Raw genomic sequence first — 25,060 nt, 5'->3', positions numbered from 1 at the left:
AACAAAAACTTCTATTACTGAACGATCAGAATTCTGTCTTTGCTATGACTCATATCATCTGACAAATCAAAAGTGTATACCCTAATGACTTTAAGATTGTCACAGATAAAATATAGAATCATGGATTGGAAAGGACCTTAAAGATCATCTAGTTCCAGCCCCTCTACCATGGGCAGGGGTATCTCCCACTAGACCAGGTTGCTCAAAGCCCCATCCAACCTAGCCTGGAACACATCCAAGGAGGCGGCATCCACAGCCTCCCTGGAAAATGTCTTCCAAACTTTCAGCACCCTCAGAGTGAAGTATTTCTTCCAAATATTTAACCTAAATCTACCCTCTCCCAGATTAAGGCCAAAAGCCCCTCCCCATCTTTTCTTTAGGCTCTTTTCTTCAGGGTATAAGATCTCCCTGAAGCCTTTTGTTCTCCAGCTTGAACAACTCCAACAGTCTCAGCCTGTCTTCAGAGCAGAGTTGTACCAGCCCTCTGATCACCTTCATGGCCACTCACTCCAGCAGCTTTGTGCCCTTCCGGTGTTGAGGTCTCCAGAACTGGACACAGTAATCCAGGTGGGGTTTCACAAGAGCAGAGTAGAGAGGGAGAATCACCTCGCTTGACCAGCTGGCTACAGGTCTTTTGATGCAGCCCAGTATACAGAGAATACTTGGGTTTGTCAAGGAAACATGTCTTGGATAGAGTGGATCAGAAGCCATTTTGCAAAATTCCACTTACTCCAGGCAGATACAGGACAGAGAATTCTGATCTAAAGGAATTAGGAAAATAAATCACAAAGTATGAACTTGTCCTGGTTTTTTCTGGGATAGGCCAACAATGGCATACAGGCCCTTAGCAACTTTGAGTCAGCCAGGCCTCCTCCTCCTCCTCCTCCTTCCTTCCAGGGACAGTTTTCCCATTCATTGTGACCACTGCACATTCATTGGGCTGAGTAAAACTTTGTGCAATTTATACTGACATTTATAGTAAAACTAATTTTGCTGTTTCATTAAATCTGATTTCATTTCAACCTCTGGGTCTCCTCTCCATTTCAAGATTCCCATTCTTGATGGGGTAGACATCACTGGATGGTAGAACAGATGCTATAGTTTAGCCTTAAATAATGGCTAAGTGTAGACAGAACTTAATATGATATTGGATTAATTAGCCGATACAACAAGTATAAACAAGATGTGATCTCAGCTCAAATATCATTGAGGAAATAAGTTTATTTATATTTTTCATTATTTAATCAAGTCCAAAGGCTCAATCACTAGCTACATATAATCAGTAACTTCAGCTAGGAAATTATTTTTCTGGAAACAAATTCATAGCATAGATTTTTACTTCCTTTATTTCCCCTCTAATGCCTATTTATACCACACACACACACAAAAATAGCTTAATATTCTCCAAACCTGTTTGATTGTACAACCCTACTGGGAAAAAACTTTCTGAGCACACAACCCTAATATTATTTAAGTTGATTGAGCTGGAACAGAAGTTTTCAATGAATTCAATAATAGGCTATCAGCTCCTGATCATTTTTATTTTGAAGTCAGGCTGCAGGAAAGCAGGAAGAACTTCATATCCTAAACCCACCTGATAAATTCCTAGAGACTTGCTGACAGTACAGCTAACATTGAATCCTCGGTTGCCTCAGTTTCCATGCTCTGGTGCACATTTTTGCCAGACTAATATTAGCTTAGGTACAAGTCACTTTTCAAGCAGTATCTGCTCTGTCTGTTGGCATCACACTAGTATGGGATCCAGGTCATGCCAATGTAATATGCTTTTCTCTCTGTATACAAAGCTGTTAGACCCTCAACACTGAACAGCAGAAAAACAGCAACTCTCTTACAGTTTTCCAAACTCTTCCATGAACTTATAACTAAAGCACTACCTTCAATAACCTTCCTTGGTTTCTATTATGTGACAGTTAAGACTTTGCCATTATCTGTGGCAAATGCAATGCTGGAGAAAAAAAATGAAGCTAGTCTCCAGCCATTAAGTCTTCCTTATTTTTTTTCTTTAAAAAGGTAACAATGAAATAATTTTGCTGTTTGGTTGCTTAGTTCTCCCTGAGGACCAAAATCACTTCCCAGTGATCACTTCCAGTCCTCATCTTAATTCTCTGCTAGCTGGTTCCAGAAACTAATTGAAGGCAAATGCAAACAAGATTGATTAACACAACGAAGTGCTAGCAGACCTCTGTAGGAGCATCTAAAGAAAATCTAATAAAATAAAACCAATCTTTCATGCTTGCATTTCCCAAGAGGATAATTTTTGGTGTCTACCACCATTCCTGCATATGAAATATTCAATACAAAATCTGCTTCCACATTTTAAGGAAAATACCTCTATGACTGCACATATCTCTTGAGATTAAAGAGCTACCACAATAAAAGATATAGCAATGAAAGGGCATACAAGGCTTTATCTCATGGTGGGTGTCTCATGAAAAATGGCATAAAGGAATTATATCTCCAGCCTGCATTTGTTCAGAAAGGTCCTTCTGTCTTTTTATTTTCTTGTCTGTCTCATATGAATCTTCCTTATCAGACAGAGGAACTTTGCCATTGTTTACCATTTGATTTTTTCCTTTCTGCAGCACCATCTCTAGCTCCCTCTCAACTCCCTAGCTCCCTCTCCCTCAATAGTACACAAAATGTGTACTATTCCAAAATTCCAGAGTGTATTATTACTATGTTGTGCAATAGCCTCCAAGGACATGGGCTCTCTCTTGCTGTGCTGTCCTTCCAATAGATATTGTGGTGGTTGAAATCTCCTGTGTGGACCAGAACTTGTGAATGTGAAGCTGCTGACATCTGACCATAGAAGCCCACATCCACCCATTTTTCCTGGTCAGATGGTCTGCAGCAGACCCCCACTATTGTATCACCTGCCTTTAACCCTGAGACATAAGCTCTCATTCAGCTCCTCATTCATCCTCATGTGCAATTTCCATGGAATTCAGGTGGTCACTGATGCAGAGGGAAACATCTAGTCCTTGTCTCAAAGTTGCCTCATCACAGACTCCTCCTCCACGGAATAGGAGGAGCAGATGATAACTTGTAGGATGCACAAGATTCAGCAGTCTCTCAGTGACATTGCTAATGCAAGACTTGAGTAGGCAACGAACTTTGCAGAGAAATTGTCTGGATGGGAAATGGGTCCTTCAATGCTTCTCAGTAAGAAATCTGCTATTACTAATACTTCATCTGCTTTTCTGGTGGCACTGTTCAAATGCAGGTGGATGGATCAGCTTTGCATGGTGGCTTCTCCTGGATTCTGTCCATTACTAATACGTTCTTCGTTCTCCAACACCAGACCATTGTCTCTGTTGTGTTCACACACTTCAGGTGAAGGTTATCCATGCAGAAGCAAGATGCCAGTCTCCATCTCATGAGTTACTACTCTCAGAAAACAGGCTCACCTTACCCTTGTGCAGCCTTAAGGCAAGGCTGTTGCTTAGTCTTGGACAGCACGCATCAACATTACCAGTCTCACAGTCACATTGCCAGATACCATGGTGCTTGTTGAGAACCTCATGTTATAGAACAACTTGTTTGAAGAATTCTTTCATCTGGGCCCACTTGTAGCTCTGACATCCACCACTAGGGAAGGATACTACGGGTTCTTTGGAGACATCAAATTCTAAGGGGACTTGGTCTGGACAACCATTGCAGATCTTGGAAGGTCTCCTTGAGTGGAGATGCAAGAACAGGTGTAGTGCTTCTGCTGGGTATTTAGCCTTACCCTCATAGCTGGATTTAGTGGCCATCATTCTCCTTCAGCAGGCAAACCCTTTACAGTTTGTAAGAAGAAAAATCCCACATATAAGATGATAATTCTTTTGAAAGGTGTCTTCCTTCTAATTCTAATTTGAGTTTGAAATCTCTGGAGACCTCAAGATTTTGGATAGATTTGCGCAGCCACCAGGTATCTGGGCTGTGTGTCAGGGCTGCAGCATAAGCCTGCTGGTGAGAAGAGGAGGCAGCAGTCCAACAGCTGGCAGAGTGCACTGCTCTTCTTGCACTGTTTCTCCTGATAACACCCCCTTAACATACAGGCAGTCCAATGCTTCTAAATTCAGGAGGTCACATTTTTGAACATTTGTTTCTGTTCTTCATTGCCCAACAAAGAGAAATTGCCCACAGAAATTAGAATTTTCTGTGCGTTCTGTAAGTTCTGCAGAACCATGAGCTACCATATAGACAGTTAGAGGAAGAATAAACTCAGTGCTCTCTTAGTTCTCTCCGCTTTGTGCATAACCATAGGTGTTCCAAACTTCGAGTGAGATCTAGGGAGAGCACTTCACTCCAGAATCTTGTGCTCTACAGCTCTTATCTTACAGAATTTTATGCATATATTTAATTTTATAGATATTGCTTTAATTTACAGGGAAATGAGAAGTTGTGTGAAAAATAAACTTCAGGAGATAGCAAGCAGCAGCAAAATCACAGAGGTTTAAAATGTCTTATTAATGTATTTTTAAAAGCTTCCTAAAGGAAAGTGAAATATATATAATATATATAATATATATATAATAGCATATATATATATATAAATACAGAAAACTGCAGAACTCCAGCTTTAAATTTCTGAAGTTCCTTTCTGTGGAAATCTCCTCAGAATGTTGATTTACAGACCAGGAACAACAGGAATGCAGAACTTTTATTAAGACATTAGGATCAAAGCCAAGAAATGAAGAATTAACGGGCCACATCATGAGTTTCAACAAAGGACTAAAACTGTCAAAGTCAGCAGTGACCCTTTTCTTGGCATCACCCTGTATCTAGTGTAAAGCAACAGAAGATTGATTTTTTAGCATCTTTTCAGTATTCTCTTTTCTCTTTCCCCAAAGCACATATGCTTGGTGACATTTTTCTTTGAAAGCAGCTTGTAGTAGTTTCACATAAAATGTGACAACTGGCATCTTCTGATAGCTGCCATTTTTTCATAGTAATATTATGTAAAGCAGGAAAGCTCCAGCACTCATTGGGCCATTATGACTTGTTTTTACCAGAAACCTACTTGGTAATACAAGGTTCACAACATATAGTAATTGTGAGAGTTTGATCTCACTGATTTGAAATTGTCTCAAAAGAACCATTTTAAAGTGAATAGCCCTGGCTTGGGTGGAGGACCTGGCCTGGCCAGAGCCGAGCAGGGGGTGACACCCGAAAGAGATCAGAACTAAGAACTAATGGCTGGGTGGAGACTGCTCCCCTTCTCAGAGTGCCTTCAATGCTGGGATGTCCCTCCAGGCACCATTACCCTGGCCAGGGTGGAAGAAGCCACCTTGATTGTACTGATGCCCGATGTACCTGGCTGGGGTGGCTGGAGCGAGTGGGGAGTGATGCCTGGAAAGAGATGACCACCTGTGTGCTAGAAGCCCCCTGTCCAGGCAGCTTGTTTGCAATGGCTCTGATGCTAATGGACCCAGCCTGGCCAAAGCAGAACCAGGATGTGCCTGGAAGGAGATAAAAACTGATGGGTGGGTGTGGGACTGCACCCTTCTGCAGAACCTCCCCTCCAGGCAGCCTGTCTGCAATGGCTCTGACGCCAATGTCCCTGGCTTCTGTGGCAGCTGACTGACAGCTGCCCCTTCGGAACAAAAGGAACTCAGGGGGATGTATGGCTGTCCATGCTGTGGCAGTTTTGTCATCTCTTGACCCACTATCATCTCACATCAGACCCTGTCCAGGATCAGCAACATCTTGAAGAAACTCGTTGGACCCCTGGTAGTGACTCTCTCTCTCTCTCTCTCTCTCTCTCTTTCTCATTCTTTCTTCCCACTTTCTTATCTTTCTTTTTCTCCACTTTTCTCTCTTTCTTATATCTTCTTTTCCTCTCTCCCTCTTTTGCCTGGGTCTATAATTTTGCCTATAATTTTGCCTGTGTCAATTGTCAAACCAAGTCTTCTTGCACCTGACTCTCCTACAGTTGGACTTTGTTTCGTGGATCTGAAACAAAAATAAATTTTAATGTTACCTCGGACCATAACATTTGGCGTAGTCGGCAGGATCCCATGAACAGAGGGGTGCAGCTTCTGAGTGACTTTAACAGAGAAGTGAAAAGCTGAACCCAGCCACACCTAGGTCCTCACAAGAGTGGAGGAGCTTAGAAAGCAAGGGAGTTTCACCTGATCTTCCACAAGCTGGTCACCTGCCTCCAGTTAATGTTGTAGTGTAAGCGTAAGGGATAAAGACACTGTGGGGCTGTTTTCCTTGGTGCATGTGTGTATGTGGGTGAAGCTCTCCTGAATCTGTGTCTGGGTGCAGGTAGTCATAGATGACCATTTCCTGCAATTGGGCAGGGGTCACTGGATTACTGAAATTGTGATGACAGATTTGTCTGTGCCAGGGTGCTACTGCCCGACGGATGTGTGTGTTAAAAGTCTGGGCCAGGGGTGAAAACTGTTCTGGCAGACATTTGCGTATGTTCCTTATATAAATGGATAGCTTCCCTTCATGAGAGAAGTTTTTGGAAGAGTTTAAGTCTAAGCCATCACCTCAGGGAAAACTATGGGCCCGAGAAAATTGGTCCGACCCCTCTGCACTGGTAGAAAACAATATTGTTACAATTAAAGGCAAAACTTAATATTGGCAAAGGTAAATCAGTCATTTGTGCAGTACTGGGTGCTGCAGTATTAGCAGCACAGGAGGAGGTAATTGCCCCCCAGAGAGAAATAGCAGCTCTTAAGACTACATGTAAAAGCCCTCAATACCACCTTAAAAGTAGCTGACTCTCTGAAGGGAGGTAGAGACATAAATCTGACCACAAGGAGGTCATTGTTCTCTGCAAGGAGGCAGAAGCTGGCAAGGTTGCACAGAAAGAGGCTGTAACTCTCTGCAGGGAACTGGCGGCCCTTAAACATAAATTAGAGGAAGGGCATCATATGTCTGAGACTGTCACTGCAATTGGGGAGGCACCAAATCACGCTCCTGTAAAAGTAAAAGGTGATGTTGATAATACATACCCATTCGAGGAATTAGAAGAATTCAAAGAACAAATAGATAAATCAGAGCTGTCTCAACCTTCCAGACTTTGTCCCCTTGTTAAGACCAAATATATTTATGAGGATGATGAGGATAGCCACCCACATATCTTAACAGAAGAGATTCCTTTCTCTGCACTTGAGCTGGCTAAACTCCATAGAGAATTTGGCAGGACTTGGGAAGTATCTGAGACAGAATATGTGTAGCATGTGTCCTTGTCAGGAGGAGATGAGATTCTTCTTACCGAACAGAAAGCTGGAGGCTTCTGGGGTTTGTGTCTTTCTAAACACAGGACATAAGTGTGCTCCTTGGTCCCTGACCCAGTGGGTTGCCTATTGGGCCAGTGAGCCCATTAGAACAGGAAGACCTGTTGGCCATTAAGGGAGGAGTAGATCTGTTGGTAGAAAGTGTTCAAAAGGCTGCTTGACTACAAATGATGAATGACCATAAGCTGGCTATGAAATACTCATCCCCCATGTTGTTGCCAGTGGATCCAGAATGGATGAGCCCTCTGATACAGGGTCTGCCAGAATCACTGGGGATTCAACCAGATCCAACTGGTTGATGGGGATCCATCTGCAGGGTCAAATCAGAGCTACTGCCCCCCAAGACTGCTTGTTAGCTGCATTGGAGCATGTGGTTAACCCTGGCTGTGGGACTGAATAAAAGATTTGGACATGGGGAGAAGTAGCTCAAGAGCTAATCAATTATGGCAGGAAATCTCGGCCTGTTGACAAGGGAAAGGCAAGAACCCAAATCCCAGATTTATCTGTAAATACCTCCCCCCAACATCAGTGGTCAAGATCGAGTTTGTGGCTAGAGGAGCTCTGAAAGGGAATCCCCTGGGAGATCATGGGCAGACAACCAACACAATTCTTACAAAGAATTGTAGACCAGTGGCTGATTGTTCTGGGCACTTGTACTGTAAAAGATGAATTGGCAAATGAGCTCTAAGCTGATTTAATCAATCCATCTGTGCCTCCCACTGATCTGCAGGGAAACTGACTCCTTCCACCCATCATAGTTGTAGCAGTGTCGGAGGGTGGGAGTTGATAGGGACTCTCAATAAAAATGAGAAGAAAGAGTTTAATACAGTGGTAAATACTCATTCTTCACTAGCTAGAGAGATGGCATCAGCCACTGCTCCTGAAAAGGTGAAGTTTCACCAGCATACTGACAATTCAATTGAAGTATCTGAAGTTTCTTCTTCCCAGGCCACTTACGGTGGGATCACTGAATATTCAGCTTTGCTGGATATGCAAATTACTGAAGAAAATCAGCCATCCCCAAGCCAAGAGGTTAAAATTCTGGGAATCTGGAAAGGGAGAATGTGTTGTTTTCCCCTGCAATTTCTTAATTCTGTAATCCAGATCAAAAGGCCTGTGAATAAAGTGCTTTGCCAAGTTATGGGCCTGTTACTGTTCTGGCAAAACCATATTCCACCCCCCCAAAAAAAAACAAAAACAGTGTTGGAGGTGACACTGTGGGAGAAACTGGCCATCTGGGCACTAAACCATACTTTGATAACAGGATGGTGCAAATTCTCCCAGCAGGAGCTACCTTCTCACCCCACCCCAACTTATTGTTTTATTCTGCCCCTCTCATTTTACATCATTACATTTTTACATTATTTTACATTTTAAATTATTTTACATTGGCCTGATCCAAATCCTCACTGGGAGAGGTACACCCTTGTACCTGCTCCTGGAAGGCTTAACCTTATTATGCTGTTTCACGGGGTGAAACAGACAATATGCTTCTTTTTGTTTTCTTCCAGATCCCTGACATGGAAAGAATAATGCAGTGTGGAGCTCCTGGAGGGATAACAACCTTATTTGTTATTCTTAGTATTTAGAGAAGGTTTTACACCACAGATGTGGGAAAATGAACGGGTTTACTACTGCTACAAATACCCCTACTCCTTGTTCAAGCCAGATGCTCAAGGTTTTTCACCATTTGGGCCTGGATTTTCTTTTGGCACTATATCAAAGCAGTTATCACTTTGGCCTTGCCAAAAGGCTTGTTTACCCAATCTCCAATGTACATTAGGTCTCCCAACACTTTGTCCCTTATGGAAGCAGACTCCTGGGCAGCCCCATTGAACAAAGAGGGCAAAGGTTACCCTGGGAGGAGAATGTTGAGACCCAGGGGCAGCAGCTGTATGACTTGGGGGGATGGAAGGGTTTTGCCATCTTATTCCTCATGCATACATAATGATTTGCATTTGAAAATTCAGTCCAGAGAGAATTTCTGCAGATTTGTTTAATTACTAGTGAAAGTCAAGATCATCCCCATCTGAGAAAACAGATTTTGTCCCTCAGAATAGAACCAACTCAGAAAATTAGAAGGCATTTTGTGACCTCTAAAACCCTGATAGCTTTCCATTTCTCTTATAACTACTCAACGTATGTATAGCAACATTTAATCCCCAGTTCCCTCCATTATTTATGTTGAGTCTGCTAATAGTACTGTAATGAGTTGTTTACAACTCAAAATGGGAAATGATTTTTCAGAAAAAATAAAAAAAAACACCAAGTCTATCCATGTTCTATTTGTTAAGGAGCTATAAGCAATGTTCTATGTTCTAATGAAATTAGAGCAAAAGATAAGAGTGTGGATAGGTGATGGATAGAATCAAATTAGAGAAAAAGATGAGGGTTACATTAGGGAAGTTTACTGCAGTACAGAACATAGTCAAAAACGTGTGGAAACAAACCTAATGGGAACAGAGGAAAATCTGAAGCTGAAAGAGGTTGTGGACATCTCCAGATTTATCAGCACTAGAGCTGAAGTTGTACTAATGCAAATACCTCTGACAAGTTCATATGGCAGCTGTGTGAAAAGCAAGCTCATGTTTTTAAGCCCACAAGAGTTCCTTTAGACTGTTCAAGAAAAGCCACATTGTGTGCAATGTGACACTGTGAGGTGTACCACTTACCACTCTGCACAGATAATCTGAAGCCTAATGAAGAGATTTCTTTCTTTCTTTCAGGTGATATCAAGACACATTATTTGGTCCTCTACCTGGCCCCCTCTTTTTCATAAAAATCAATAAAATGATATATTATTGGAGTCTCCATTTCTTTCAGCAATTTAGCTGAAAGTGAATGTATTGTTAAATGGAATAAAATAACCATGCAGGTTTATGCAAAACTGAGGTATAATATACTCGATTTCTCTAAGGGAAATAGAGTAGACATGGAGGTTCAGAAGAGCCTGTGACCTATGCTAGTGTCTACTTCTGCATCTCTTAGTGGGTCTCTGCAGAGAGTGATCTATTAATTCACTGACTGTATTTCCTTTTTTCCTGTTTTTCTCTGTGACTGATCTTTAGTGTGGAGAAAAAGGAGAAAGCAAGTCAACTCCTTGCTGGAATCACAGAATCACAGAATGGCAGGGGTCAGAAGGATCTCTAGAGACCATCTAGTGTAATCCCCTTGCTAAAGCAGGATCACCTGGAGCAGGCTGCACAGATTGCATGCAGGCAGGTTTGGAATATGTCCCAAGAAGGAGACTTCACAGTCTCTCTGGGCAGCCTGTTCAAGTGCTCTGTCACTCTCACAATAAAAAAGTTTTCCTTATGTTTAGATAGAACATCCTGTGTTCTCATTTGCATACATTGCCCCTCATCCTGTCACTATGCACCACTGAAATGGGTCTGGCCCCATCCCCTTGATACACACCCTTTATAAATATTGATAAGATGCAGTCTTTTCTTCTCCAGGATAAACAGAACTAGTTCTCTCACCTTGCCTCATAAGAGATGCTGCAATCCTCTAATCTTAAGTGAATCCTCTTCCACACTTTGTAGAAAGGTCTTCCCCTGAGTCAAGCATTTTCAAAATACAGACTTTTGACCCCTATGTCATACAGTTTTTAATCAAAACAGCAGTTATGTGAAAATGTTTTTGATCTTATCAAATCTTCATGTATTTGTTCTCAGAGAAACTAGGCTAAAAAATGCAAAAAAAGTGGTTTTCAACAACAAATGGTTTTCTCTGCATTATTAAAACATTTTTCTTTTTAAATAATGGAAGTATTCTAAATGGGAGCACTTGGGAAGTCTAGGGGAATGCACTGTACCTGTTCTATTTTTTTTATAACAAAACCCAACCAACACTTGTCGTTAGCCATAGTTTTGCTTCTGCCCTGTAGGTTCCAGCCAGATGTTGTTGTTCCTTGCTGCTAGAGGAGCTCTGGAAGCAGATGAGGTGGGGATGTAGAAAATAAAGATGGGTTATAACCTCACAAATATACCATGTGAAATCTGTGTTCTGCATAGCTGGAATCCATTTCTGTAATCAGTGGTGCTCTTTGGCAGTCTTTTTAGCTGTAATTTCTTGTAAGGTAAAGTCACAGTTGGTGTTGATAGTGTTTTGATGCCCTTGTCTAGATGACTACATGAGTGGCCTTGTTTTTAAAAGCTCTCAACCTCTATAGAAAGTCTGGTGATGAAACACAGCTTTACTCCCTTTGAGCATCCCATATCCTTCTTCCAGAAGAGTGGCCCTGAAAAAATGTTCGTATCTCAAAAGAAATAATACAAGATTCCTTTTATTCCCTTTTTCTTTTAAGCCCATATCAGGCAGCATAAAAAGGAAACACAGTCTTATCTAATCTCTGTAACTCTGAAGATTATAAGAAGACCTGAATTAAGGAGGGGCATGTCACAGGCCTAAAGGAGTTAAACTGGTAAAAGCTTCAGGTGTCTGAAGAGAGCTATGCTATTCAGTGCTGGTGTAAATGTGGTCACTGCTTAGGTACAGATGCAGAAATTCAGGCACCACAGAGGGAGGGGAGCTGGATGCATCCTCTAGCAGCCACCTGCTTCCCTCTTCCATCCCAAGGGGACTGACTTATACTGGAACATGCTTGTCTTATCTGGTATACAAACAGAACTAACTCACATGAAAGTAAGTTATATGAATGACTAACAAAATTTTCCCCAAAATATCTAGCTTTTTATTTTGCTTTTTCAAAAATTTGGTCTAACAGCAAAGTGAAGAATATTTCAGCCCATACATCTCAATACAGGAAAGACAGAGATCTGTTGGAGAAGGTCTAGAAAGGTCCAGATTCCTCTGATCCATGTGATGAGAGGAACAGAACACCTCCCTGAAGACAAAACACTTAAATGCTTAAAGTGAGCTCAGAAAAATGGGGAAAGCCCTTTGAGTAGGGCCTGTGGGGACAGGATGAGGGTAATAGTTTGAATCTAAAAGCAGGTAGCACAGAGAGGCTGAAGATGCCTCAGTAAATCATATCTTATATGCATTCTGTCCCACTCAGGCCAGTAGTTTGCTTTGTTGCAATTTGCCTTTATTGGGTAGGATTCCCTGAGAAATCCTCTTCTGTGACTCTCCTGTCCTTGAGGTACTCCACACTTCACTTAATGATAGGGTGCCATGGCATGCTTTTCTAGCTCCTTTACATGTCACAGGAACAGTACAAACCCACAAAGACTTTTTCATTGCAGAAACAGTGAATTATAATGATATTTTTTAAAAAAGCATTCTTCATTTGCAGAAAGAATAACACAGCCTCTGTTTCCACTATATTTAACACAAGCAGTTAAAATGAGTCCATAAAAAATAAGTGGGTCACCTAAACAGAAAAAAACTACACATGTAATTTTCCTGTTACAAAAGAACGAAAACTGCCAAGAGGTCAGACTTGGGGGAATTTCACTCAGAGTTTTGAGCATAGTTACTCTTCCAGCATGCTTCTATTAAGTCCTGTAAGTCTTCAGGATGGTTTAAAACAAACAACAACATGAAAAAAAAAAAAAAAAAAAAAGGTGTATGTAGTGCTTTCAAGCAAGCTGACCTGCTTCTCTCAAGTGCCTGAATAACTCCAACAAAATATTTCATATGTCCTTCATTCTCTTCCAGGGAAGCGACCTCTGTAACCAACTCCATTTCCTCTGATTCACATAAATACCCAGAAACAGCAAAGCAATGGCAATATGGACTTCAAATACAAACTCTCTTTGCAAAAGAGTCAACACAGAAACTTGCACCAAAACCCTCTGATTATAGCCAGCACACCCTATCACAACATCCTCAAAAAATTCTTTGCAGTTGTGTTGAATATTCCTGAAGTCTGAAGCCAACATGTTCTCAGTCCCAAGGAAAAGACAACAATCCTTATATACTTACACTTGTAACTAGACTCCTGAAGAATTGTCACAGCATCTGAAAACATGTTAGTTTTAAACAGCTTTGGGGTCTTCTGCATTGGTAGAATGACTGAAGTATCCCTTAAATGTAATTCATTCCATCATTAGAACATAATTTGGTCTTTGATTTCTTTTGCTTATGTAATTCTCTCATGCAAGTTTCCACCTGTATTTTCAAAAGAGGAATATGCAAATGGAAAAAGAATGTCAGATGGCTCCCTCTCTCCCACTGCCCCTCCTGATCCCACGCCCTGCCTTTTCATGAGGGCATTAATACCCATGAGTAGCCTTTAGCTTGTTCTGGTTGCTTTCCCAGTGCCCAGAGCAATACCAAGAAAATAACCGCTGTAAAGTAGGGATTACAAATCTTTCCTATTCTATCTGAATCTTGATTCACTTTCTGTCTTTTCTGCAGGTGATGTTTTAGCCTTCTCAACCCATTGATAGATTGTAAAGGAAGTGCAAAGCAACTTTTTTCTTCTCTAGTACACCTTTGATTAAGGTACATCATTCCTGTGCTTTGTGCAGTGTAACTGGTGCAACTGGTGAATCTTCACCACAGTTTTTCTGTTTTTATTAACCTTCCCCAGGCTAGCCTTCACAAGAATTAGTAATAGCATGTCTGAAAAGATATCTGAATTGTTCTGATGTGTTTCAAGTGTACATCGGAGGACTTTTTAATTGCCATCTTATATTCAGTTAACGCAAAGATTTTCCATCCTCCCACATGTGTCAAGCAGAGATGTGTTTCTAATTCTGTTTTCTCTTGAGGAAGATTTGCAGCACAATAATAGGAGTAAGGCCTTGTAGTATTGTACCAGTTTCTGCATGGAAAGATAATGTGTTATTACTGCTGTTTTTTAAATCGTTGCAAACATTGCTAAGTGAGCTTTGCCCATTTCTTAACATTTTTTTAGGACAACCATTAAGTTTACATAGTTAAAACAAAAGAAAGTTCACCAGCAAGGTAATGGTCTTTCTTTTATTTTCTTTCCTCAGTAACAGATGGATTGCAAGATGAAATATTTTTAGAATATTTTACAGCAAAAGAGAAGGACAATCCCTTCCAAGTATCTTATGATCAATAATGAAAGAAGAAATGTGCTGTGCTGAAGCTGCAGATACATCTTGGACGAGATGAGATTTCACGGTCCCTTCCAACCCCTGATTTTCTGTGATCTTATTCCAAACTGTCTATTGTGTAGTGCTAGACTGGCTTTTATTAGCTTGATAAGCAGTGTTTGTTTTAAAACAAACATTTCTGGAGAAAGGTTCCTTACGCAGGCTTGAGAAGAGAAGTCACCACTCTGTGTTCATCTTGTCTCCCATTTCCTTCACAGAGCTTATTGTGGCACTTCCACAACTTCTTGACACGTGCTGTGAACAGAATGGGCTCTTCTCATTGAAGTTCTTCTCAAGCAATTTCTCAAAAGGTTCTTGTCATTCCTTTCCAGGAGAAGGCAGCCAAGAGGAAGGTTGGTTGCAGTATTCAGAATGGATTTGTCTGTTTCTTGGCTGATTCTGATTTTGCCAACATGTAATGATTCCTGCTACTGCCTAACTCAAGAAAAAGTAGAACTTGAGAACAGCCTTTGTGTGTCTAGTCAAACACCAACCTGTACTAGGACCTGACCTATGAATTGACCACATCAGAGTTTACAAAAGCAAGGTAGGTTCAGTATCATCCTCCTCTCCATTTTCAGTAGTCCCAAGCCTCTGATTCTTAGCATAACCTTCAGTGTTACAGGGTCTGCTGCAGACCTTTTTCCTAGGACAAACTTATCTCTGCCAAGAAACACATAGCAGTATTCCTTGTATGACCATTTGAAGAGGATCTCTGCTTTACATAATTACCTATATACATGAATAAATGGGGCACACGCACATCAGATCAGGCTTATTTGCATCTGAATCTACATGTCTGTGACAGAAGTCCTAGTGTAGCCTCACCATTTTATTTGTGGGGACTATAACAGGAGGAGTCTGAATGATAAAATTGCTCATTGCAGGTCAAAATGGAACTGTTTCTGCTGCTCTTAGAGATGCAGGGAGCCTGCTGGTTTTAAATACAGGTGTCTAAATATATCAATGTCTTTTATGCTGTCTTCCATTAGGATCACAGCGACAGAATGTAAATATCTGAGGCCAATCCTAGGCCAGGTTACCTCATCTCATAAATACTGTCTTCCAGTGTTTTTTCCTCAGCACAGAACTAGCTTTTAGAGACGAGGACCATACCAGAGAAAAATGCTAAATGAGCAATATACTGTGACCTCACAGACAAGAGCAATTAGCAGATATTAAAAGAATTTCTTGCAACAGTGGTCTACCTCACAGTGCCTTCCTCATATGCCTCCAGACCATGCATCCTCAGAGAGCTTTATTGCAGTCAAGTAGTTCTGATCAAAAACTAGTTTGGAGGTATCAGTTTTCACCTGTAGTGGTCAAGAGTATGTGGAAGCGAAGGGAAAAGTTGTCTCACCTCATAAAGACAGATGTGCTGTTCTTTACCCTGCCAAACCAGTTATTCTTCATCATAATCCCACAGAACCAGCACCACATAGTCTTGAGAAGGACACAGGGAAAACTTGCATATTCCTGTTGGATTTTCCTGAGGAAAACTAGCTCATTCCAATTTAAATCCCCCAGTATTCCTATTGAAAAGGAATTTCTTACCCTATGTCAGCTTCCTATTCTGTGCAGCTCCTGGCCTCTCCTCCCTTTTACAAATACATTTTGAGAAACCACAAAATGTAAACCCTGGGTTATTTTGCACTGTTTTTTTGCAAACAATGCAGCATACAAACTGCTCTGGGGAAGCAGCCAGGTGTATGTAAAGCTGCCAGAGCTAGTCCCTTTTTCTCTCACCTGACAATAAAACAGATGATTGATTTTCATCGAGTCATCTGTCCCTTACAGAAATTTTTGCAAAGAACATAGTCTGCTTACAGACAGCAAAATAAGTTTAATCCCACAAGCAACACTTTTCTCGTTCAACCAGATCTAACCACGACTTTTCAAAAGCTCAGCAGCTCTGCAGTGTAGCATTGCAGTCTTACACTGCAGCCCCCAAAGCCTGCATTGAGAGCTGATGACCGCGCACTGCAGTGTGACGCTCTCCTATCACAGTACTGCAGTCTGTGCAGACTAAGTAAAGGACAGCAACAAAACAAGAGCTTCTGGCAGAGCTCAGTATCTTATTTAACTTCAAGGTCATTGCTTTGCTGAAGCAAATATTAATTGTTCTAACACAAAACTGACAAAGCAAAGTGCTACTCCTCTGATTTTAATTTCAATAAAGTGAACTCTGTGTTTGAGGATTAACTCTAAGATGACAGTGGCACAATGGGAAATTTTGCACTGTATTTAACCCCACATTTTCCCTTTTCTTTGATGGAGAGAAGCTCCTGACAAATCTTTTCAGCCCTGAATAGCTCTCTATGTGATACTGGAGGCACAGTAAATTGCATGTAAAGTTGCACGACCCATGTCATACAGCCAGCTGGACTGAGATGAGACAATGCCCTGGAAATTTTTTCTACCTCACTTTCACTCTCTGCTTCTCCTTGTTCACTTCTTATTCACCTTCACATTGCAACATTTCTATGTCAGCTATTAGAGTTATGCTCTGAAGGGCCAGTCTGATGGCATATAGCTCAGACTGCAGATTCAGACCCAGGACTGAAGCATGAAGATTAGTTAAATTGTTCCTTGCTCAGCTTTCTGTTAAGAGGAGTTTCACTGACAGGGCATAAAGGCTCCACATAGAGAAAATAATGGAAAATACAGAAACAAAAATAAATATCCCAAGTCATAAAACACTTTGCAGAAAATGCAGATATTGTTAATAGACTGTTCTTGATTGAAAACCCTCAATGCACAGACATGAGCATACTTGAAAGAAATACACATGCAGTCACATGAACGTGGCAAAAGCCTCTCTCCTAAGTTACAGGAAAAATAAAATCACTGACTACAAACTACTGAACTCCTTCATCCTCCACTGAAGTCTGCAGGACTGACACATTTGTTAACTCATGGGGTTTGGCTCTAATGTTATTACAAAGAGAATTAAAAATGCAGAACAAAAGGAAACTCAAAGCATATTCTAGACCCCATCTTTCCATGCTGTCCACTTCTTTTATAGTAACTGCTGGCATTTCAATATCTCCAACTAACACTATTTATGTAGCCATTCAATAATGCTGCTTCATTATTCTCAGAGCACAAGAATCTGGCAAGCTGAACACTTGCAAACCAAGGAAAACCAGAATGATCTCAAAATCACCTACAGAGATGACTAGAAAGCAGCTCGCTGGGTTTCTTCAGACTACAGGACACACTTCTGTAAGCTGCAAGAAACGTTCCTTAGATTTCCCTTGGTAAATAATAATTTTCTCCAAGGCTGTATTTTTCTACTGCAATCTGACAGCATAGGAAATCCAGATGCCTTTTTGTTTCCTTTCTCATTTTCTGGGATGGGTGTTTTCCTGCAAAGGGTTTATCATACCTTAGGTTTAGAAAAGTAGCACAGATTATACTAAGCCTCCTGTTTTTTAGTTGTTCTGTCTTTCATGACTCAAGTTGTGATTCCCTGGTCTGACTTGACAGCCTGCTAGATCACCTTTTAATCATTCTACTGCCAAGTCTGCCAGGATGACAGATACAGCACAGACAGGGGAGTCCAGATTGAAAGAGAACCAAAACTCTGCCTTCAGAAGCTATGCAACTTCCTCTGTTGTGTTGTTACATTTCCTCTGTATCCTAACACTCCAATTGTCACAGCAGTGCAAACAATTACAAAATTTGGTCTGTTGTTGTTTTCCTTACAACTTCTGAATACAGCACTTGAAGGAAAAGGCTGTCTTGAAAAGGATCATTTCCACTGTTATGCACAGATCCAGATCATCAGCTGTCACAGACCATAATAATAAAATCTCTGTGACAGAAGCTATCACCAGCTCACTTCATTGCTCTCTATCATGCTCAGAAACAAGTTGCTTGCCTCTGCTGAAAAAGTCTTTTCCATGCCATGGCAGGAGTCATGCCTAAGAAACCATGCTCCATTCCCTCAAAAATTATTTTCATAAGAAACCTCAGCCCTTCACACACAAAAGAGATCCTTACACACATCCTAATATCCCCTGTTCTCCTACAAATCTTTCCTTTAAAACTTACCATAGGCTACAGAAAAACATGAGTCATAATGATTGTCTGTTATGCTAATAAAAATAACCCACTGCTTCTTTTGATGCCGTGTCATCTGCACCTACCAGTCCTGTCATGCTTTCAAACTCAATTATGTCTTTCTGCTCAACACAAACACCTGTGGTAATGAGATGATATTGCCTGTCTGGTAGCACTAGATGCTACAAGAATACACAGAACCAACCAGTTGTGACAAACCATTCTTGATCTCTTGGCCAAAATTCACCCGGAGTGATGTCAGCAAGACAGAGATATAAATGTACTGCTGATGCATCAAAGAAAACTGTACTGTTGCTGCTTTAACTTTAGCAAGGACAGCAGTAAGACTACAAGACTGGCGCCTAGAGATGCAATCCATTTCAAAAAAAGAACACTAAAAAGGCCATTTAGAGGTCAGGAAAAAATTTTTCATAATGCAGAGTAAGATTCTGCAAACATTTTAATAAGAAAATCTTTATTAAGAAGATCTACGACAATCACAGGTGCAAAAAAAAAATCTAGATACGGCACAACTGCTTGTTTGAAATTTGAAGTCCTAATGTTTGCTCTTGCCACCTTGGGAAACACCTTTGTGGATACTTTTCTCTTGCACAGAAAAACAATCACATGGTGACATGAGCACAAAGCACTGGTTACAATGGATGTGGTAGCAGCCCAGGATTTGAATTGCAGCCCATGTGGGTGAAAGTGTCAGGTCCATTGTATGCAGTATTACAGAAGGGATCCAAAACATATCCCAGAAGTACATCTTGACACTAAGGGGGAAGAATCATTGTCATCTTTATGCCAGAAAGACTACCATACCTCCAGAAGCAGCAGCCTCCAACAGCAGCCCCACTGCCAGACAATTTCTTTTTGAGGCTGTCATCCCTTTCCTGTGATAGGCCTCATATTGCCCCTTGTAAGCCTTTGCTGTGGTGAAGTGTGGGAGCTGTCTCAGGATCTTGTCTGACACTGTTTCCAGCTGTGGAAACTTACCTTGAATGCCAGCCATTCAGCAAGAGGCTGGCATCAGACCCACCTCCTTTGTATACACTCCGGGGACATGGAAAGGCTCTTATCAAGACCAGCACCATGCAAAACCTACTGATTGATAAAACTGAATCTTCAGAGAAGTAGGATGACTGAAAAAAAGCTGTCATTCACATAAGGATGCCAGGAGGTAGCTGCCCCCATGTGAAACATTTTCTTGTTGCATACCACCCATGAGGGCTGACTCATGAGCCCTAACTTCCAGCATCTTCTACACCAACATCTGACCTAAATTATCATCTTTGTTAGTATGAGCTGAATCACAGCACTCTAAAGAGAGGTGCTGATTCCTCCTGATACCACGATGAGAGACTGAGAAATGGAGATGTAGATGTTCAGATGGACAGAAGAGGCAGCTCATTTCCAAGACTGTCCTCTGCAATGCAGGTCCCAGAAAGCTGTCTCTCTCAATGAGCTCCAGATTCATGAAGATACAGCTTCATGCCAGATCCTCCTTATGCTGCACAGCCCCCATTCCAAGCCTGCAGTGCATTAGGGGAAAGACTGCCTAGAAATACTTATGCCCTTGTGCTCTTTGGCAGAAAAGACACAGACATTCCTTGTTTTCCATTTGCTTCTTAGCTCCAAAACAAGATGCGGTTCAGTTCTAGCCCAGGGTCAAGAGTTCTTAAGGACCTGAGACACACACGCTAACAGCTGTCTTAGGGATGTAGTGGTTGTGAATAGTCTGTACATACTCGCTGGGAATATTTAGCCAGACATCAGGACCTCAGGAGTAGAGTTAAAAATCAGAAAACAGACAGAATGGAGAAACACATGCATCCACATGCATCTAAAGATATTTCCTTGCAACAGAAGAACTCTTTAACGTTAAATGCATCAACACAAATAGGCCTGAATGTATGGCATATATTAGTACGTTCATAAAGGGATCAGAAATGGTATTTTTGCCAAACATCTTCCTGTGTATATAAGAATAGACTGCCTGAGCTGGGGATACTGATATTAGCTTCCAATAAATGTTTATAGTGTAAGAGATGTTACCTTGGGGCTGTTCTAGTAACAGATTCATACGGATGTGAGAAAATGGCAAGGGTTGAACCCTCTTGCTTTTGGGAGGAGTTGTGTGATGTCAAGACTGCAAATTAGGCTACCTCATGTTCTGAATATGGGAGAAGCATACAGGTACAAAAAAATCACAAAAGGAAGCTGATGAAGCAGCATGGAAGTACTCATATGATCTCTAGCAGACTTTCCATTGTTTCTAGTCTTTGACATGTACGGGGAAATATGTACATTTATCTGATAATCACTTAAATCACTTTAAAAATTAAAAATACATAAATCTATTTTCCTCTGGAGCTGGGTAATACTGGTCTCTTAAGACCATGAGATGAGAGGTGCTCCATTTCACGCTGTTGAGAAATCTCAGAGGGCAAATTACTAGTTTCTGCCTTGCTTCCCTGTCCTTGCAGTGGATAAGTAGGGAAGAAGATTAAATGGAAGCTTTTAAGAATCTTTGTGCAGACCTTTTTATTATCACCAAACAATTATTTACTTGAGAGCAAATCTCACAAAGTACATTCTGGACCAACTTTCTGCAATCAAGCTGGAATCCAGCAATAAGGATAATGAACCCCACTCTTGTGGTTGTGCATCTGATGCATGGGTAGAAATTGAGAGTTGCATAAGCTGATGAAGAACTTGCAAAGCCCTCAGGAGCCATGTGGCAAATCTGCATGTGCCTTGGCTTAGCACAATCAGAAAGGTAAGCTGGATAGTGGCAAGATGTTTATTTTTCTGCTGCAGCGTATCACTGACAATTTGAAGTATCCACCATAGAAATTGGATCAAAACATACTAAAAGGTAAACAAAGATAATTTTGAGTGTTCCTAAGCAGTCCATGTAAGGAACGTAAAATTATGGACAGTGATCACTGTTTCAGAAAGCTTATGAAGCAGGCAAATACCAAGGAAAAGAGAGATTTAAGTTTTGCTCTGGTTTCTCTACTTGGGGCTCAAATTTTACGAAGTGGGGACCTGTTCTTACTGTGCAAATGAATGCATCCTGGAGATCATGTGATGAACTAAGTTCCAGAAATAATATAACCACATGACTGTGATATGCTATGCTTGTACATACCTCTTCTGGTCTTCAAAACTACACGCAACCCTTTAAAAATTAGGAAATTAATCTCGTTTTGAAATACGCAATAGAAGTGACACTACTAACAAGAATACCATCACAGAAATGCTTGAGACAGCAAATATATTTTCTAATTCAGTGATGACTGAAATGCATTCTCATGAAGTCTGGCAAAGGTTCAAGTATAAGAGGTCTGGGCTGTAGTCCAAATTCAGCTACTGACCTGCCTCACTGCCTTATGCAAGCCCTTCACTCACCATTTCTCCTCATGATTCTTCATTCTGAACTTACTCATAAAACTTAGTAGGAAGAGGGGAAGGTGTTAAGTGTGTGCATATGCCTAGCACAAAGAGAGCAGCCAGTTCTGAGTCCAGGGCTGCAACTGCTGAAGTAGCATAGTGCTTAATAAATGGATATGGATATGGATATGGATATGGATATGGATATGGATATGGATATGGATATGGATATGGATATGGATATGGATATGGACAAGCATGCATAGTTGAACACGTCCAGGGAGAGAAATTGTACTTAAAAGTGTAATAGCAAGGTCAGCTCTTCAGTTATACTTTAAGGACCTTACCTTTTTAATCATTAGGCTTCAAGGCTTCAGCTAGCCAAAACAGCAGATTCCTTTTAAAATGTCACCCAATAGTTATTTTCACTAAAAGAATGTGCCAAATGCTGAAAATTGTATTACTGGGAAATCAAAATCATAAATTTGACATTAAAGTAACCTTTAAAAATCACTCCTTGGAGACAAACCTAACCTTTTTACCCAAGCAATAAGAAATAGACTTTACACAAGTCCGTATTAGAGCTTATACTTACCAGCTGTATCATACCGTGTGGCCACCAAGTGTCTTTAGCCTCTAAAGGCAGCTGGCCCAAATGTATCTGGCAAGATGGGGTTTTTCAAAGCAGCAAGAATTTCTTTTTCTGGAATACTTATTGAATACATAATCTCAAATGTTAAGTAGAAGCAAACATGGTAATCTGTGGATCTATCTAAATCTGGGTTTGCAAAGGGATGGAAATATGTGAAAGGCACTATCTGTCCCAACCCAGTTCCCAATCCAGAGAAGAACTAAAGTGCTCAGTTGATTCACACAGAGAAAACCCACACCCAAGGCCCAGGAACCTTTGCTGTTGAGAGTGAATACAATTTATGGCCTGTCCTGATTCCCTTGTAGACCAAGCTTAGTCCTGGAAAAGGCATAGGATAAGGGCAAAGCTGGGTCCCAAGTGTTACCAGTACAGAGGACAATGAAGAGATTTTTCTGCTTTACTTCACTCTAGTAATGTTTGGGAGGCAAATCAATGTAACAGACTCTACGTAACACAAGTGGAAAACATTTGCATTAGTTAGGCCAATTTAGCTATATACAACCTAGCAAGAAACACAACAAATCTCATTTTGCAGTGTGACCTGGCATTTTTACAACTAATTAATTAATTAACTTGAAAAAAATTGCTACAGCTGGCATTTAACTGAGAAATAAGTGGGTAGAATTTTAGCCTCCAAAACATTTCTTGAGAACTACATTTACATAGCATGAGCTAACCAAATTGCATGGTAACTACACATCATCTAGCAGGGTACTGTCCAAGTCATTTTATCATTTATCTAGGAAGTTTGGCAGAAAAAACTAAAAGTAATAAAACAATACACTTCAGATCTCTGCTTGGCATGTTTCTAGCTCTGTATTCTTCCATACTTAAAAAATTATGGTTCTCAGTGATGATGGTACAAAGACAAAGGGTACTATATTATCATGGTTCCCTTTCAAGTATGGATCAAGTTCAGATCCCCAAACTTCCAAATTTAATGAGTTCTGAATTCTGTCTAGGAATCCTTTGGGTCAGAAATATTTCTTCATCTTAGATAGATGAAGATGTACCTTAAAATGTTGCAAACATGTTTGGCAGAAATGTTTCCCCAACAACAGTGATTTCTTGCAAACACTGGTGGCTGTGGTTAGGAGAAGTTCAGAAATCAAGCTCAAGGCCAACAACTACTGTCTCTCAATCACAGAAATGCTCCAAGGAAAGCAGCACAATGTTCCCTACAGAAATTGTAATATACACAAAGAGAGATCACAGTCTAGCACCACAGTTTCTGTTCAAACCTCTGTCCAAGGCAACTATTATCAATATCATTTTACAAATAGGAAAAAGAGATCCTAACACTGTGATATAAAAACTTTGAAAATATGAAATATGCCTCTCGAATCAGTTTTTTTTTCTACTCTTAAAAATATATCAAACATACTCTCAATTAACGGATATTTACCCCAAACTTAACTAGCTTCTGTTTTTTATCATGCCTAGCAGGTGCCTAAAGATAAGAATGTTGATGAGAAAGTCTCCTGGTATGCTGTCAAGACAAAGATAATAAATTTTGCAAGGTAACAAGGACTGAAGGATTCCAATAATTTAAAGAGAAGTTATCGGGATGGCAAATCTTTGCCAGTCTGTGTGCCAGTGATTTATGAAAAGACAGAACCCTTTTTGCTGCATAAAAACTCAAAGAGAAAAGGAGAAGACGCTGGCTCTTTGCTCCCCCTCTTCCGCCCCCCCCCCCCCTTCTCGCCCTCCCCCCCTTCTTCTCTCACCACTTCGGCTTCACCTACAGGACAGCAACAGTAGGGAAAAAAAAGCGGAGAACATCAGCCAAGCAGGAACGGCGTGTCCTACACCACTCCCATCCCCCAGCCAGAGACCAGGGATGGGCGGTGATAAAACTTAATTGCTCTCTTGTTTTTTTTCTTTTCTTAACAACTCTCTCCCCAGTGACTAATTTATGTAAAACCTCTCCTCTTGTAAACTTGATTTTTCTTTTAAAGGTGGTGTTATTGTCTCCTTTCCCTGCAATAAATCTTTGTAATTTGCTTAAATCATAAAGCCTGTTATTTTTGTAAATTCGTGTGACGTCTATGAGTAGAGGCTAATTTTTCCTCCCAATCAAAATACAAAAAAACAGCTCGGGTGGCAACACTGCCAAAATCGGCTCTCCTATTCCGGTCCCATAAGAGCAGCTGTGCAGCGTGCTGCACTTGTGCTGCACCCTAGTTTGGACAGGTGGTTTCAGGAGCTGCAGAACAAATGAAGTCAAATGGTCTAGAGCTTTCTGTGCCATTTCCCGTGATCTCTCCTCATGCCCTCCCAGCTTTCCCTTCCTCCACCACCCCTTACTTACCTCTGATTGCTCCTTTCTCCCTCCGGAGTGGGATAGGTAGGGGCAGTGTGTGCTATGCATAACCAACTGGAGATACTGGAGTGCTGGGTGGTGCTGCTCTATGCAGAGCTGATTACTGTCCAGCTGGCTTTTGCCTCCATGGAGAACTGAGCTCTGCATTCCTTGCCCTGACCCAGAGGCATGGTATTTGGATTTTCTTTCCTCTCATAGGTCTCTGCAGCTCTATCAATTTCAACTTCATTTTGTAAACATTAGAGGTGAGAAGGAATAGAAGAGATGGTGAAAAACAGCTGCATAGAAATAGCACTTATATTAGGCTACGTTTTCTTCTACTTTT

At 40.9% G+C, this 25,060-nt stretch overlaps 2 long non-coding RNA genes and 1 pseudogene across 2 annotated transcripts in view; 1 reads left to right on the top strand and 2 right to left on the bottom strand.

The window, feature by feature from the left end:
- The window catches only part of LOC139789707 (uncharacterized), a 97,205-nt gene that overhangs the window by 2,293 nt on the left and 69,852 nt on the right, over window positions 1-25,060 (bottom strand). The gene's annotated exons all lie outside the window — the stretch shown is intronic.
- On the top strand, window positions 6,897-7,950 carry LOC139789733 (uncharacterized; annotated as a pseudogene).
- Window positions 14,143-24,949, bottom strand: LOC139789706 (uncharacterized). The gene is made up of 2 exons (XR_011723232.1): window positions 24,724-24,949; window positions 14,143-14,731 (listed from the first exon to the last, which is right to left on the bottom strand). It is a non-coding gene; the product is annotated as an uncharacterized lncRNA (long non-coding RNA).

This window comes from Heliangelus exortis, chromosome Z (genome assembly GCF_036169615.1).
Source record: "Heliangelus exortis chromosome Z, bHelExo1.hap1, whole genome shotgun sequence".
NCBI classification, from domain to species: Eukaryota; Metazoa; Chordata; class Aves; order Apodiformes; family Trochilidae; genus Heliangelus; species Heliangelus exortis.
Note: the sequence above shows the minus strand (reverse complement) of the source record. Positions and strands in the feature narration are given on the sequence as shown.